Here is a 14,286-nt window from a genome sequence, read left to right as displayed (position 1 = left end):
CCAATGATCTTAACCTCATCCCCTTTCTTATAGAAGAGACCATAGTTAACGGTATCTTTGACATACCTCAGTATTCGTCGTACTACTTCTAAATGTGGCTTCTTTGGTTGCTGCATATATCGACTTACTACTCCAACTGCATAAGAAATATCTGGTCGAGTCAATGTAAGGTAGATTAGACTTCCCACCAGCTGTCGATACATTGCTCCATCTTGCAAGTCCTTCCCAGCATGAGCACATAGCTTAACATTAGCTTCCATAGGTGTTGAGATGGGCTTGCACTCGAGCATTCCAAATCTTTGCACCAAATCTTTAGCATACTTTTGCTGACAGAGAAATAAGCCTTCCTCAGTTCGATCAACTTCTAATCCAAGGAAGTGTTTCAATTCTCTAAGCTCCTTCATTTGAAAGCGTACTGATAGGTTCTCTTTTGTTTGATAAATTTCTGCATCATCATCTCCAGTGATAATGAGATCATCGACATATACCAGAACAATTGCGATCTTTGCTTCTTTTACTTTGACGAATAAGCTTGAATCTGCATGTGCCATGGAATATCCGCTTTCTACTAAAAACTCAGCAATCTTTCCATACCATGCTCGTGGAGCTTGCTTTAATCCATAGAGCGCCTTTTTCAGCTTGCAAACATAGTCATGATGTGCTTTATCCTCAAATCCTCTTGGTTGCACCATGTATATCTCTCGATCCAGTTCTCCATGTAGAAAGGCATTCTTCACATCCATCTGCCATAGTCTCCAGTCTTTACTATAGCTGCAAATGCTAACAGAACTCGCACTGTTGTAATTTTAGCGACTGGGCTAAATGTCTCGTCATAATCAAGCCCATATTGTTGAGAGAATCCTCGAGCAACCAACCGAGCCTTGTATCTCTCAATTGAACCATCAGGACGAGTTTTTACCTTGTAAACCCATTTGCACGAAATGGGTTTCACTTCCTTCGGCTTTGGCACCAACTCCCAAGTCTGATTCTTTGCTAGCGCACTTATTTCTTCTTTCATAGCTCCTAGCCACTTGGAGTTTTGGTATGCCTCTTCATATGACTCTGGTTCTTTGAACTTTTCTTCTTCAGCTACAGCAGCATTAACACATTTTGGATTTGGCTTTCGCGCTCTTGTTGATCTCCGAAGTTCTGGTTGACTATCATCATGTTCTTCTCTTTGATGCACCCCTGTTTGCCATGGATTCTGAGGTGCCTCATCCTCGGTGTTTTCTTCTTCATCTGTATCTTGTGTTGTAGGTAACTCAACAATTTGCTCCCCCATTTTCTTCTGCAATTCGTCTTCCATTTCTTTAGAATATGGTAATGCTTCCTTTTGCGATGACCACCATGATGATGCCTCATCGAAGACCACATTCCTTGATGTATAACACTTTCCAGTTGTAGGGTCGCAACATCTCCACCCTTTCCGTTGGCTGTCGTATCCCACAAAGATACATCGTATCGCCTTCTTGTCAAATTTGCTACGTAGGTGACTTGGCACGAATACGTAACACACACAACCAAATACTCGAAAGTGACTTACTGCAGGTTTACAATCCCATAGTTTTTCAAAGGGTGAAACGAACCCTAACTTAGCCTGGGGAAGCCTATTGATTACATGAGCGGTTGTCTTCATACCTTCAGCCCAAAATCTCCCTGGAACATTCTTTGCATGTAGCATGCTTCGACATGTTTCTGCAAGATGGCGATTCTTCCTCTCGGCTACTCCATTCTGTTGTGGCGTATTTGCACATGTGAATTGATGGCGTATGCGGCATTCTCGTGTTGGGTTTTGTGCCCTAAATAAAACCCATTACAATCTGATTAGTTATCAATTTAGAATTTTGAAGTGAATTATGATTACATGTATGTTACATGTTTATGGTTTAATATATATATACTTGATATATGCACAAAATCAGTTAAATCCAGAACATATAGTTATTCACAATTACAGTATTGTCAATACAGTGGAATGTGATTGTGATTATATGATTCAAAAGATTTGGTCCCTGTTCATCAGTGTTTTGAATTTACACTGATGTGATAATCAGCGATGAAGTATACTTACACTTGGAGTAAGTGTTATGTTCTTTCCAGAACATTGGCAAAGTATACTAGTTTTGAATGTATGGAGTATACATTGGACTGGACCGATATTGAACTTGGTCAAAGATATTGTAAACTTACCGTTGTATCTTTCCAAGTCAATGTCAGAAGTTGATCTTAGATTAAGAGAATCTAAATCCTGATATGCTTAGGCTCAATCTCAGGAGTGCTATTCATGTTCTTTGATTTATTAGTTAAGCCTACCTTTTAGGTCAGGATGATACGTATATTTTGGGAACATGATAGCATAACTGAGTGGGAGTGCTGAACATAAATATGGAAATCTATAGCTTCTACTGGTGTATAGAAGTAAAGTGATGATTCCTTTTGAGCTTAGTTAAATAGAAGTAAATGGATGAGCTCTTGTTTCAAAGGTATCGTATATTAGATCACTAAAACATCATTTACAGGTAACTAGGTGTTCAAAGGGGCAAAATACATTGAGGGGTGTAAACGGTAAATTGGTCCCATCTCGATGTAAATCATCTATATAGAGGATCTCTAAATCACATTAAGATTATAACAATGGTTAAATGAGATAGCATATTGATATCGTGAAACATATGATATGCTCTATATAAGTCTGAGAGTGCAATTCCAAGCTCTAAGAGTGAATTCAACAAGGAATTAATAAGTTAGGGATTTACTTGGTAAATCGGTTCAACTTATTGGAAGCTCAGCATATAGATCCATGGTCCCCATTCTAGTTGAGACTGTACTGTTTGTAAGACTCTATAATTGATTTATGATTAATCAATTATAATTCTAAAAGTTAGACTATGTCTAATTTGTGAATTCTCACAGTTTAGGATGAAATTGTAAATAAAAGGGTTTCTAAGTTTAATTATTAGTTAAGAGACTTTGCATGTCTAATTAATAATTATTTTAAATGGAAATATTATTTAATAATCTATTTTAGTTATTAAATAATTAGTTTTGACATTTAAAATATTAGAATTGAAAAAATGGCAATTTTGGAAAAATAGAAATAAAATTGAGGTAACTGCAAAATTCCAGTGAGGCCCATACACACCATGGCCGGGCACCCTTTGCTTGTTTCCCAATTATTATTTTCAATTTAAATTGTCATGTAATTTCTAATCAAAGCCTAGCCTAAATAGAAAAGTGGTGGATCACACTAAATAAGGCAGTTATTCAATTACACAGTAAAAGAGGAAACTGTTTATTTGGAAAGTTGTGCTCTTCCCTTTTCCTATTTATAGCCGCCCCCTCTCTCTACTCTTGGTATGCTTTTACAAGCTTTTAGCTTTGCATTGCTATACACGAAATCAAGAGAGAAAAAAACAAGAGAGAATTTCGAAAATCCTAGTGAGAGAGAAGTGCCCACACACATCACTCAGTACCTCATCATAGTTTGGAAGACTGTGAAGGATCACATCCAACTGAAGAATTTTCGGGCTCAGATCTTGATTATACTCTGCTACAGACAGGAATCAAGGGTTAGAGATCTGAGTGGAACGAGACACTTAATTCCGCTGCCATCACTGTAAGTTATTCTTAACTTTTATGTGTTTAGTTCATCGTTTTAGAAGTTCAATATTAGGTTGTTAAATCAACATACTTGTGAGTAGATCTAAGTTCCTGGTAAAATATATTTCCAACATCTCGAAGATACTCAGAAAATTCATCTGAGGTATATTCGCCACCGTTGTCTATTCGGAGGCATTGGATTTTCTTGCCGACTTCTCCTTCTTCTATTTCCTTAAACTCTTTAAATTTTGAAAAAGTTTCAGATTTTTCTTTCATAAAGAAAACCCATACGTACCTTGAGAAGTCGTCGATGAATGTAACCATGTACCGCATGTCGTTGATTGATGGTTGTTTGACTCGCCCAAACACGTCAGAATGGACCAGCTCCAATGGTGCTTTAGCTTTGAACTTTGAATCTTCATACAGTAATTGATGTGCCTTACCGTATTGGCAGCCAGCACATACAGTCTCTGTTTTGACCTCAAGTTGAGGAAGACCCTTCAGCATAGACTTCTTCATCATCACCTTGAGTTTATGATAACTAACATGTCCTAGCCTTGCATGCCACAAATCTGTTGTTTCATTCTTCCGAGTCTTGTCTACATAAGCGGACTCTGCTGACATTACATAGACAGACTCTAAGTGTCGTCCTCTCATCATCGGTGTTCCAGAGATTTCAAGATCTTGGTAGATCTTGACATCTTGAGGACCGAATACGACATGGTGACCTGTCGCCGTAAGTTGCGCCACTGATAGCAAGTTTTTCTTCACACAGGTACATGGTAGACATCCTGGAGTGATACTTCTTTTGGGCTGAATCTTGGCGTGATTGTTGTTTTATCGATGTGCGCGATCGGTAATCTTGAGTTGTTGGCTTTCACCACTACGCGACCACCTTTATATTCTATCATGTCTTGCAGCTTCTCTTCATCTCCTGTCATATGATTTGAGCAGCCAGAGTCGACTATCCAATCGTTATTGTAGTCGATCTTTCCTGGAACAGAAGCTGTCAAAGCTAATTCTTCTTCCTCCACTACGAATGATACTTATGCGTCCCATTCTTCATCACTTGTCCTTTCTGCATTTGATGTGGCTGCATTGCCTTCTGCAGTTTTCTTCTTGAACCAGCAACTTTTAGCCATGTGGCCATACTTGCCACAGTTGTAGCATTTTCCATCAAATTTATTGTTATTCTTTGATTGACCACCTCGTTTGTCTTTATTTTGAGCTCCCCCTGTTTGGGAGCTCCCATTATGACTATCCTTGTCATCATGTTTTCTAGCATTTCTACTAGTATTTGGTCGGGGTCGTCCTTTCTTATCTCTACTAAAGAGTGCTTCTTCGTCACTCTTTAATGAGACTCCAGACGTTTGCTTAGCTAACGCTTCTTGGTCAGCTAGCAAGTTTTCTAACTCAACAAGAGAAGGCTGGCTTGGCCAACCTTGTATTGCAGCAATAAAAGTTCTAAATTCTTGCCTTAATCCATGAATAATAATTCTTCTAATTCTAGCATCTGACATGCCAGCACTAGAGTCTAATGCAGAGATTTCGCGACAAAGAGATTTTACCTTGGTGAAGTATTGTTTGATCGTCATGTCGCGCTGCCTAATTGAGAGAAGCTCGTTCTCCAGAAGTTGCAATCTCGTATCATTCTTCTTGGTGAACAATGATGTGAAAGTATCCCATGCTTCATTTGGTGTCTTTGTCGGCCTGATGTGCTCCAACATCTCATCTTCGACTGTGGTCCGAATCGCAAACATGGCTTTGCCCGCTTTAATCTTCCATTTCTTCAAAGCGGATGTGTCCTCCGGTTGTGTGACTTCATTGCCACCAACGATCTCCCATAAGTCTTGGCCTTGGAGATATGCCTCCATGTGCATCGACCACGTGTTGTAATTTTGGTTGTTAAGTTTCTTAATTTCGCCAACCACTTGACGGTCACCCATCGTGCAAACTCTGTAGTACTAAATTACACACAATCACTCTAAGAAACTCAACAAAGGACTCTTTTGGAACGAACTTGATCCGGCTCTGATACCACTTGTTGAACACCACAACACGTGAAAATGTAATTACTTTATTATTATAAAAGCAATTACACCAAGACTTGAACACTTTAACTTGACCACAATACACACCAAGCACTCACTCTTTTATTTTATCACTAGACACATTTGCTACACACTTGTATATAACTCACACTTTTGAAAGACTTTAGGTACACTTTAGAACACACTTTCACTCTTTTGAACACACTTTGAAGACACTCTTGTTGGATGCACAACTTGAAGACCCATGACCCCTATTTATACTACTCAAAAGAAACTAACTATAATATTCTAGATAATTCTAACTAATTGTGTAACGCGCTAAATAATTAGGCACTCTACCCAAAATACTTATGAAACTCTAATCCCCTAATCGAGATTACTAATCAAAATAGCGCAGAACATAAACTTTTATATTAAACAGAATGAAAATAAACTTGTAATATATTTAAACTTTTAAAATAGTTGGGATCCCAAAAATATTTACAAACGTTACTACAAGTCATTTCTTTCTAGCCAACCTAAACGGCAAAATAGAATTCAAAAGTTCATCACTGATAGACCCTTAACCCGCTTGGTCTGATATGGCTCGAACATGTACATTCTTCGTCTTGCTCCTCAAACTCATGGTTGATTAGCCACTGACTTACCCTTTCCTGCACAGTAGAGCACCCGTGATCCAAGCCCAGCAAGACAGTATAAATCACAACAAATATAATATGCTCATCATACTATTTAATAGATATGCCATTCACATACGTCTGTATGACACAGACCTGATTATTATACCAACATGCCCATTTATGTCTACGTGGCGTAGACCTATGTGTTGCGCTCACACATCTATTTAAATCTACATGACGTAGACCCACGTGTTGCTCTCACACGTCTAAATACATTAAGGCCTTAGAAGTGGTTCATCTCGGTTATGAGTACCGAGTCCAACCTGATTATGCCTTGACACATAACCCTTAATCTCAATATGTAACACATAATTATTAGTGCCACTGCACTATTTGTCTATTTGCTATAGACCTGCATGTTACGCTCACATGTCTATTTCTGTCTACGTGGCGTAGACCTACGTGTTGCTCTCACACGTCTATATACAATAAGGCCTCAGTAGGGTTTACCTCGGTTCTGATTACCGAGCCTAACCTGGTTATGCCTTGCTCGCATAACCCTATTCATGTATATACGTAATCCATGTATTACGTTCTTTCGGTGGTTTATCCGGGTGATATATACCAGGTCTAACCCAGTTATGTCTTAAACACATAACTTTTAACATACATGCGTGTATTCAATATTTACTACAACATATATAATCTTAGGGTAATAACCCTAACTTGCATACTATGTAATCACGCATATAATACATTTCTATATACTTAGATGATATTTACTAAGAGTGTCAACGCTGACTCATGCTTTCAGTGGACTCATAATATTCTAGGGTAATAACCCTAGACCGCATTAAAATTAAACTCAAGGTACCAACTTACCGAGTCTAGTTTAATTATGCCTTAAGCGCATAATTCATAATCCCAATATATAGATATATCTGACATGGCATAGTATTACACAACATATATCACTAGGGTAATAATCCTAGGCTATTAAACCGCTCATGTTAGGGTAATAACCCTAATCCTGGTTGCAATTACTCACATATATCATATTCAACATAAGCGCCACCGCGCATACTCTACGTGCAAACTACTGTCTTACCTGTTGTCCTGCAATAACAGAGATTCCAAACCCCTGGGTGCTCCTGATCAGGTGCCGGTAATCCTAGTCACACAATCCGGGATTTCACAAATAGGGTTAATCCCCAATTTCACTTTCACAAAATATAAACATGGCATTCAAAACACAGATAATCAAATAAAGCTCGGAACGAGCTTTCCAACGATATAAAGAACGTCCCAAACGGAGTCCCGAGTCAAAAATTATGGCCAAAACAAAATTGAGAAAAACAGAATTTCTCACTGCCAAACCCAGTCGCGACGGCCAAAAACCCCGTCGCGACGACTGGGTTCAGAACACCCAAAAACTCCATTTTTAAGGGCTAAACATGCCAATTTTTCAATAAATTCGAAACTCAATCATACCATACCCAAAATTAACTTCTTACAGATAAAAATCATCACAATAGAGAGCTAACAACAACTCTCAAAATTCAATTTACACAATCAATTCAAAATCATGCATTTAAACCAACAAAGTTCAAGCTCATGAACTTGAGCTTTAAATCCTTCAACCCCAAACATTTTCTAGCAGCAACATACCAACTTTAACATGAAATCAAACCCAGAAAATACCCTAGAATCTCATTCCATGCTCAACAAACACAAAACCCAAAAGATTCAAGTACCACATGCTTAAATTAACAAGAACTCACAATCATGCACATATCATCTTCTTCAACCTATTCATGCTTTTTTTTTTAACTAAAATTCAGCAAGCAAAAGAGAATCAAAGTTATAAAAATTACCTCCATTCCTTGCACAAGTTAACTCCAAGCCTTAACACAAAATTTTCCCCAACAATCAAACTAGTTTCTCATCAATTTCTCACCAAATCAAGTTGAAAAACAAGAGAGTAAGAGAGAGAAAGAGAGGTTCAGGTTGAGAGAGAATAACCAGAATTTCTATTTTCTTTTTTTTGTCAAAAATGCCATTTCACACACTTATCTCATAAAGCCAAATTACTAAAATGCCCTTAGGGCCATATAACTTCCACTTTAAACATACAAGGGCAAAAATGACATTAACACACAATTTCAAACCCAATGAAATTTCAGATTATCAAATATCAATTAAAATGCCAATTAATTCAATTCAATTGTATTTTGGGATCGAACCCAGTTCGGCCCGAAATACCCGGTTGTGACTATACCGCGCCAACCTGTCAGAACACACCTAAAAAGACAACATAGGTATACTATATAATAATATAGTTCTATTAAGCACGTAATTAAATTAATTTCATCATTTTACCCCTCTCGGGTCACAGTTACCAAAATGCCCCTAGCTCACCAACGGGGTCTTAACATATTAAAATTCATATAATTTCACATATATTGAACTATATAATAATATAATTCCTCAATTATACATAATTATCTAGTTAGGGTTTTGCTAATCCGTTCTCATAATTCCGGGTATTACAAATTGTGTTACTAAAATATTCTTGAAACTTCTAATGACTATTACTCTCTATGATTCTAGAAAATTCTATAACATTACCAAAATGATAGAAAGTTCTAGATACTTGTAGAGTAGGTGTTGATGTTAAGTAATTACTTTATTATTGAAAAAGTAATTACACCAAGACTTGAACACTTTTTATTAGACCACAATACACCAAACACTTACTCTTTTATTTTATCACTAGACACCTTTACTACACACTTGTATATAACTCACACTTTTGGGACACTTTGTATTTAGACACTTATTAAGAATACACACACACTTGTGTATAGATAACTTATCACACACTAAGACTTCACTTGTTTTGTGCACCCACATCCATGAGACCAAGGGTCTATTTATAGTGCCTCATGGTTGGTTGATGAAGCCACTTCAAATTGCTAGAGAATGTTAGACATTTATATGTACAAACTGAAACATATATGTATGTGTATATAAATGCGGAATTAAATCAAACATATATACACTATGAATAAGGATCGAAATACCTCCAGCCATTGATTCTTGAGCTTCAAATCCACATAAGCTTAGATCTGCAATTGAAACTAGTTGATGTGGGTAATCGGGCTTCCTCGCTCTCTCAACTCTCTTTAGATGGATTTTGCTGTTATGAACAGAATGAGTGAGGAGCTCGGGGACCGAGACCCTATATTTATAGGTGAGATACTCCATCAGTATCTGTGCCACATTAATTGTCAGAATATTTTGACAATTAATTCAGGAAATCAAATCAGGTAATGAATATAGAAATCTAACCATATATAGAATATTACGTAATTGATTCTGTCCAGATTCAATGAATGTAAAATATTCATTTATCAGAATCAATAATATTATTTTATTTCCTTAATTAGAAATATTCTAATATTCTCCCACTTGGTCAGCATTTAAACTAAAACATTCAAACCCCAACGTTCCTCATTATATAATAAACATACGAATCATAGCGACATGTCCTCATTATGAGTCGAGTATTATCTTCTATGTATTACAATACATTTACTATATAAAAATGTATTTTATGTGGCAATGTACTTAAGCAAATAAACCCTAACCCTTATGTTTATTCAGGTCCTCTTATGATAATTTTCTCAAACAAAATTAAGGTGCACATAAATATGAGAAAATATCGAAATTAGAGTTTCATTGAATAATTTTTGGTTGTACAAATAAAAAACTGCATATGGGTTAACTGAATCCCACATTTACTTTATGATCCTTGAATTTGTGTTACGGCATGCCTTTAGTCAAGTATATGTGATCACCCAATTCAGTTTGCGTGATTAATGACCACTTATCACGCTTTTTTATGGCTAAATACTTAATGTCGATATGCTAGCTTCGACCAGTACTCTTATAGTTATTAGCCATAAATATTGTAGCTGAATTTATCGCAAAATGGCCTAATAAAACTGTAATTCTGAACTCTAGGCCTACTATGAAACTCTATAATACATCATACGAGATGTATCCTCAAAACAATAAATGAATGTGACTTCTATAGTGGAAATAACAATCAAGATTCTCTACAATATAACTTACTGGTAATCTTAAGGACGTAATAAAATATTGATTTACGTGAATCAATACAACCAGTGAAGTACATTAGAATCTAATTGGTTAACTATATTTCCAGATAGTCAATTCATCTTAACAAAATATGTATGAATATAATTTTTAGTATCTTAAAGACACCTCATCACTTTGTATGAAGAATAAAGTGGTCTTAACTTTAGTTATTCTGATACTACTTAACGATCCTGAAACAAATGTAATGCAAAGTCTTATTCAGACTCTTAGGCATACATTAGGCTTCTAAAATAGAAGCAAATGAATGTTCTTAATTTATTCTCACTCCAGATCATTTTTCAGATGCTGGTTCGAATTGAATTTATCACACTTAAAGATAAAAGTTATATCAGATGAATAATACATAATTTTATTTAATCAGAGATGTTGTGGCTACTCTCTAATTAATTAAAATTATATATATTATTTATATTCCTTATCTCAAAATAATAATTTGAGATATGAATTATTTCAACTTATATAGAAAACTTTTATCATCATTTGCAAGTAACATATTGTCTACGTATAAAACAAATATTACTCCCACTAACCTTCTGGTATATAATTATTTCCATAATTCTCTTTTCAAACCTAAAGAAAAAGATGATATAATACCAATTTGTGAGATGTTTATTTTAATCTATAGGTAGACACTTTAAGCTTGCATATGTTCACCACTATTAGAGAAAAATCTTTATGGCAGCCTGTATACCTTCTCCTCTAGTTCACTGTTTGGAATTGATGAATGAATTAAAACAAGCAACAAATGCCAAGGTCTATAATAGAATCTTTTATAAAAACAAGTGAGAATGTAAATCTCCTTTATTATTGATTCTTATTTCAAAAATGAACTTCTTAGCAATGAATATTCTTTTATATCTTTATGTTTCTCAATGTTGCCTAATGAATATTATTGGTGGAAAAAACTTATGCTTAATTAATGTTCTCCACCCCATTAGGCAACTTTACTAAAGATAAACTTTATTGCTCTTTAACATATTCATTTCTTCATTCATGGCATGTTGTACTACAACTTCAATTCTTTATCATTCTATAATTTAATTTGTGTCTCAAATTAATATTGTAGTTGAACTCTTATTGTACAAAATGTAATCACTAGAAAACATTGATCTTATTGTTCTAATAAGTCATCTTAAGGATGGACCAACAAACTCTTAAAAGAGCAAATGGTTCAATATGCATGTTATTTTAGAAATTATAAGCAATTACTAAATAACATAACTTATTAGAATTTTATCAATGACTTGTAGACTATTAATGATTAGTTATGAATTCTCAATAACCATTAACCTTAAGGGTTGTTGTACTAAATCACAATTAATCTAATACTTGAGGTGGAAGTTTGAGAAAATATGAATGATCTTTCTCAGAAACTAGGTTCCTAGATTGATCACTCCCACTGATCAAGTCAATTCTTAATTCCACAATTCTAGTATTGTGAGATGGATAATAAAATATGTAACCCTATGATGAAATGCTTATTTATGGTATTTGGGCCCAGATCTTTTCTTTGACAATTGTACTCTAACTATATATGGGTATTTATAAAATGTGTACATGTCATCAAGTCAGTTTTCAACCTTATCACAACTCAAAATATGTTTGAGAAACAACTTTGGTTAGAACACGATTCGATATGTACACCCCCATTTAAGAGTATCAATAGACAAAGATTTAGGAAGGTTTGGAGTTTGCTATGTAGGCTCCACCCCATGTCCAAAAAAAAATGCTTAGTTTCTTAAATCTATCACACACTATGATTTAGGTGTACCAGGCATATGTATTGGACAATGAATCCATGCTTTTAAAGAAACTTTACAAATGGACTGGGAGTTTATCCATACTCACGAATTTTAATGTAGTATTCTCCATTTTATATTTCATCTCACTATCTTAATATGCAAAATGCATTATTTCTCTACTTAAGATTTAAATGTCTTTGAAACATATAAATCTATACTTTTGTAGAAAAATAATTTATGTGAGTAATCATTAAAAAAGAGATGCAAAATTTGAGTCCATGTCTTCAAAATTAATTGACTTGTATGATTTCTAATATGATAGAATTCTAATATGCACCGATTTTGACTTGTTGGAATACATATTCTTAATGAATTTCACACAAGTTCTAAATAAAGTTAGTAAAATCAGTGTAATGAATATCCCCACCATTTACTAACATTTATTCTATTTATGAATATATGTTCCATAATTTTTGGTGCTATAATGTAGAAGAATTCTTATTAATAACACATTTCTTATTGTCAGATTGAACTTGCATATCTTTATGAGTGACATCATTTTATAGTAAAGACCTTTAAATGTGTCTAAATCAAGTTTCAAAAGAAGCTTGGAACATAAAGATCTTTGCTAATTTTAAAACAAAGTCACTACTATATTGCTTGTTCCTTAAACTTCTAAATGTGAGAACTTATCTTGTCTGTGGATAAGATTTGCTCACAGTTACTGACTTTCTTATGTTTATTTGTAAACCTTGGAAGAAATTATGAATGTGGAATAACAATCTAAAATAATTCACTATGTGTTAATAATCACATTAACTATATTAGAATGAATTCATACACAATAAATTAAAATTTATTGGTGATAATAAAGTGTGATTTATTTTTTCTTAATTATACAGTAAAAACTGTACATTTTGGATGAAGTTATCAGAATAAATTTTAGAAATTTCTACTGGTATGGTAAAAATTTATGAATAGTGATGTAATAAAATTACATATAGTTTTGAGGTTTAAATGAATCATGTTTTTACCAATGAATAAACATGTTTAAATATGAAATCTTATTAAACAAAAATTGCCTGTGGGCTAAATTTTTAATTTAATAAGATTAGATTTAGATGTAGATTATGATAGATTTACACAATTTATGAAAAACTTAAAGTTTAATATTTCTATCTCAATGAAAGGTATGAAACGCTTAATTATTTATAAATGTTTCAAAATTTTATACTTTATGATAAAATTATTAAATTAAATCTACATAATTTCCTGTGGGATAAATTAAGAGAATTTAATTTAACATATTAATTATGTAAATGTAATAAAATCCCTGTAGGGTAAGATTATTATGTTCACATAATTTATGTCCATTATGTGATCTTGATCCACTTAATATATATAATTTTATATAATTAAGGATGATGTGGCTACTCCCTAATTATTTAAAATTATGTGGTTCACTAGACACCAAAGTATAAACTGAAGATTAAAATTTTACTAAATCTAAAATTGCCTGTGGGCTAAATTTTAAATTTAATAAATTAGATGAACTTTATGATAGATTTAATTAAACAATTAGTTTAGGAAAATGAAGGTTTATTATCTATCTTTATTAAATTTGTGATAACACTATTAAATTAAATCCCCATAACTCCCTGTGGGGTAAATTAAGAGAATTTAATTTAATATATTATCCTAATTAATTATACAAATATAATAAAATCCCTGTAGGGTAAAATTATTATACTTATATAATAAATTACAAGTTATGTCCATTAAGGTGAATTTTAATTAATATATAATTTTATACGAATAAGGATGTTGTGGCTACTCCCTAATTATATAAAATTATATTTTCACTTTGACATTAGGTATTGGGCTCTACCTAAAAGTAATTTCGTTATTAACATAGTAGACAATCACTGAGATTAGTGCTCCTAGTGTGGTCGTCCGAAGATCATTAAAAACCGTTCTAGATATGAGCATTTGTCCCAAGTTCATGTTTTCTTATGTCAAACCACAAAATTACTTACATTTTATTCATATTTTATTCATTTTAGGAAGTTTTATGAATAATTTTATGAA

The sequence above is a fragment of the Cannabis sativa genome, chromosome X (genome assembly GCF_029168945.1).
Source record: "Cannabis sativa cultivar Pink pepper isolate KNU-18-1 chromosome X, ASM2916894v1, whole genome shotgun sequence".
NCBI lineage: Eukaryota > Viridiplantae > Streptophyta > Magnoliopsida > Rosales > Cannabaceae > Cannabis > Cannabis sativa.
This window is presented reverse-complemented; position numbering follows the sequence as displayed.